Genomic DNA, 4685 nt, shown 5'->3' on the forward strand with positions numbered 1-4685 from the left:
ATAATTAGTTGTTTTTTTTTTCTAATTAATGATTAGTTTTTTTTTATTATGAACAACATACTAATAAGTAGAGAATGAATTTTGTTTAGTAGTGTTATATGGGCTTTTAAGGGTATTTTTGTCCAAAATTGGTACAAAAGTCTAATTTTGGATATTTTTTAACTAGCGGGTCTAATTGAGATATTTTCATAACTTTTGGGTCTAGAAAATGAAATTTAAATTATGCAAATTTGAAAAATGCATTTGCATCACAATTAGAGTAAAATCCCTAAACTTGATGCATTGGATAGATGGTCTCGTTATGCACTAAATGTGCCGTGATCAGACATGAATAGCTCACATATTGAGCACTTGGTACACACGAGCGAAGCGCCGTACTGCCATGGATGTCCGTGCCATTTCAGATCATTACGTATCCAAGCTACAGTCATGCTTTCGCAGCACTACCAACTCATTCTCGCTGGCTCGCTCCATCCATGCCCACATGACCATCTCTGGCCTCAAGCCCCGCAAGTTCATCTTCAACCTTCTCATATCCCTTTACTGCAAAACCTCCAACGTTGCTTACGCGCGCCACGTACTCGACAAAATTACTGACCCGGATATCGTTTCCAGAACCGCGTTAATGTCCGCCTACTCAGCCATGGGAAACCTCAAGCTAGCCCGGGAGATTTTCGACGCGACACCGATAGGGACACGAGACACCGTGTTCTACAACGCGTTGATCGCTGGCTGTTTAAACAACAAAGATGGAATCGGTGCCGCCGAACTCTTCAGCGATATGGGACGGGCCGGGGTTAGACCCGACGGTTTGACTTTCGTGAGCGTGCTCCGTGTAGTTTGGGCCGAGAGAGTGTGTGCTCAGATTCATTGCTTGGCTGTGAAGTTTGGGACGGGGTACGAGACCAAGGTGTCAAACGCGCTTGTCTCGGCTTATATGAAATCGGCAGGCTCAATGGAATCGGCGAGAAAGCTTTTCGAGGAAATGCCCGAGAGAGACGAGATTACATGGGCGACGATGGTGACTGGGTACTCAAGAAGTGGCGACTTTTCCGTGGTTCGGAACTTTATCGGCGCGATGGGTGAGGGCTTTGTGGCGCCGTGGAACGCGGTGGTGTCGGGTTTTGTTCGAATGGCACGGTATGAAGAAGCGTTAAGAATCGTCTCGGAGATGTGTCTGAAGGGAATTTCACGGGACGAATTCACTTACACCAGCGCTCTGAGAGCATGTGCGGACGGAGGATTTTTTCTGCAAGGGAAGGAGGTACACGCCCACATTTTGAGAGCGAATGGGAGCACTTTGTTTGTGAGCAACGCGTTGGTTATGTTGTATTGCAGGCTTTGCAGAGTAGACGAGGCTCGGGCGATCTTCGACCGGATGGCTTTGAGAGATGGGGTTTCATGGACCGCGGTCTTGTCTGGCTACGTGGGTGCGGATCGGATGGAAGAGGCCAAATCGTTTTTCTGGGAGATTCCTGAAAAGAGCCTTCAAACATGGACGGTGATGATATCTGGGTTAGCCCGGAACGGGCTCGGCGAGGAGGCCATAAAGCTATTCGACCGGATGAGATCGGAAGACATCGAGCCGTGCGAATACATCTTCTCCGGAGCAATCACGTCTTGTGGCCTGCTCGGAGCTTTGAAGACTGGAGGCCAGCTTCAGGCTCTGTCGATCTGCTCGGGGAACGATTCCAGTATCTCCGTAGGAAACGCGCTCGTGACTATGTACTCAAGATGTGGAGACGTTGGCGCCGCCGAGCTCGTGTTCCTCGCGATGCCGGATCGTAACTCGGTGTCTTGGAACGCCATGATCGCCGCCCTCGCACAGCACGGGAGAGGCACGGACTCGGTCGAACTTTTCCAGAAGATGATGGAGGAAGACATTCAACCGAGCAAGACAACGTTCCTCACAATTCTCTCGGCATGTAGCCACTCAGGTCTACTCGAAGAGGGTCGAAGATACTTCGACTCGATGCTTCCCGTCCACGGGATAACCCCAGATGAGGAACACTACGCAGGGTTGGTGGATCTGCTGTGCCGAGCCGGGAAGTTCAGTGAAGCAGAGCGTCTGATGAGCTCGATGCCCTTCGACCCGGGGTCACGTGCCTGGGAGTCGCTCCTTGCCGGGTCGAGGATTCACGGGCGCGTCGATCTATGCGCTCGAGCCGCGGGAAAGCTCATCGAGCTCACGCCTGAGCAGGACTCGGCCCACGTGATTTTGTCCAACGCATACGCGAGCACGGGAAAGTGGGACGAGGCAGAGAACGTTCGCGAATCCATGAGAAGGAAAGGGATCAAGAAGGAGCCGGGTTGTAGCTGGATTGAGGTCGAAAACAAGGTCCACGTCTTCTTGGCCGGGGAGGACTGCCACGCGGACGTGCGCGAGTACCTGAACGGGCTCATGGCGGAAATTGAGAGACTGGGTTACGTCCCTGAGACAAAACAGGCGTTGCGTCACAGCGAGAAGCTCGCAGTCGCGTTTGGGCTCGTGAGGCTTCCGTTGGGAGCGACCGTGCGGGTTTTCAAGAACCTCAGGATCTGCGGAGACTGCCATAATGCCATCAAGTTGGTGTCAAGATTCGTGGGTCGGGAAATAATCGTCAGGGATGGAAGGAGGTTTCACCACTTCAAAAACGGGGAATGTTCTTGCTGCGACTACTGGTAGCCCTTTTTTCCTGAAGGAGGTGATGACTATTTAAGCTTCTTCGCCAAGGTTTAAAATGCCAGTGGCTAGTGAGTGATTGATGGCTGGTGTGTGGTGGAAACAAAATTTCGCTCAGCAAAATCACTGTCTTTCCTGTACTCACGAATATATGCAGAAGCGTGTTCTTGGCAGGAACCAGATTGTAGGTTTCTCGCTCATGTCCTGGAATTTCCATTTGGCCAAAGGAAAGTGAAGACAACAATATTGAAACAATAACGAAGAGGTTCAAGATTTTCCAGCGCTAAGAATGTGGCAGAAATTTGAAAAGGTAATACAATAACCTATTTCTGTGATGTTAAATTGTAACAAATGGTCATAGCTACTTAGAATTTTTAGAAAGGTGATACTGTTCCTGTGCTGTAAAATAGTAAGACATAATTATCACAACTTTGAATTTTCCTCCCAGATGATGCTGGCTGAGTCTGTGAAAGGAATTTTCCCCTGATTGAAAAGGTGATGAGTTGAGAAATATGTCAAGGACGTAGGTGAAATATAAAAATGTTTGATACCATGATGATACCACAAGATGAGGCAAATCCTTTCTCTTTGATGGTGATTTGTGGGAGTGATCTGGGCGTAAAATCAGTAGTTAAATAAGTGGGCTCAGCCAAAAGCTACTGCTGTGTTTTCTACTTTCCTGAAATGCCTTGTACAATATAAACAATATCTTTTAGCTATATAACAATTTGACTTATAACGTCTTGTATAATAGTCAATTTTTTGTAAATTTTTTGTAAATAGTCACCTCAACTTATTTACGACACTAAAAAAACAAAAAAAAAAACTCAAAATAAGTGGGAATTTTTTGCGTATTTTTGTCTTTTTAAGTGTCGTAAATAAGTTGAAATGACTATTTAAAAAAATTTACAGTAGTTGACTATTTAGTAATTCTTAAACTTTCGGTGGCTTATTTGACTAATTATTATTATTATTATTTTTTTTTAAATAGTCAATGTAGAGACTGAATGGATTAAGCATGAATTTTGATGAATTGATTTTCTGCTTCGAATAGTACAACATTCTTTATCAGATTGTATCAAAATTATCAGCTTTGACAGACTATTCAACAAACACGTACTCGGAATTGGCTATCGCTCCAATGGTATACTTTGTAGCGAAATCACCCCTCATAAACATATCAGTTCTTGGCTTCCATGATCTTTGGTCATTTACACACTTTCAAGAATGGATTCTTATCACTTTTTTTTTATTTTTTTTTTATTTTTTATTTATTTTAATGCATCTCCATATAAACTTCGTTTCAAACACTTTTTTTTTCCCATTCTTCCACTTCTATCTTTTCTCTTGGTTCTCACTCTTTTGACTGCTGTAGATAAGCACGCACAAGATTAATTTTTATTTTTCATTCTGAACTCTAACATTGAAGTGTGAGAAAATTCTATCAAATATTCTATATTGGGCAACATATATTAATTCAATTATATTTTGCTATTTGAATTAATGGGTTGACATTCTGTGGTCTAATTTTGGATGCCCATTGATTTCTAATTAAATATGGAATTAATTGAGTAGATACTAATATTGCCTAATAAGGGGATTATGGGAACCCTATTAAGCACTATATAAAGGCCTATTGGTTATGGTCCCCGATACACCAAATCATAACACAGTTTCTCTTCTCCCCATCTGGAAGAGTGACGACGGTCCCATAGAGGAGCTAAGGCGATTTGGTTGAGGAAGACCACCTACCACCCGGCTCGTGTTCGTCCTACCACCGATCATCAAAAAAATTTTCCGCATCAAGTGGTGATCGACCAAGATGGATCCAGGTATTCTTTTAATCCTTAATAATCTGATAACATGTTGATTCTGGGAATACTATTAGTATATAAGTTTTCCTTCAAGTGGTATCAGAGCAAACATCGTTTGTTAGATTATTAGGATTGTTTTCTTCAATATGTCTGTGTTTTAGAATTGCTTCTATTAGGTCTCAGATTGTAAGATTAAAATTCTTTTGTAT

At 43.8% G+C, this 4685-nt stretch overlaps 1 pseudogene across 2 annotated transcripts; it reads left to right on the top strand.

Annotated features, from left to right (window-relative positions):
- Positions 1–307: 307 nt before the first annotated feature.
- On the top strand, positions 308–3605 carry LOC149390329 (pentatricopeptide repeat-containing protein At1g25360 pseudogene; annotated as a pseudogene). 2 transcript variants are annotated; one of them, XR_016299998.1, is made up of 3 exons: positions 308–2751; positions 2820–2972; positions 3111–3605. The product of XR_016299998.1 is annotated as a pentatricopeptide repeat-containing protein At1g25360 pseudogene, transcript variant X2 (transcript). The 2 variants fall into 2 exon arrangements; XR_016299997.1 differs by having other exon boundaries at positions 308–2972.
- The last annotated feature ends 1080 nt before the right edge of the window (positions 3606–4685 follow it).

Source organism: Urtica dioica, chromosome 7, assembly GCF_054948205.1.
Source record: "Urtica dioica subsp. dioica isolate 48M chromosome 7, U.dioica_male_clone48M_v1_H2, whole genome shotgun sequence".
Classification (NCBI taxonomy): domain Eukaryota; kingdom Viridiplantae; phylum Streptophyta; class Magnoliopsida; order Rosales; family Urticaceae; genus Urtica; species Urtica dioica.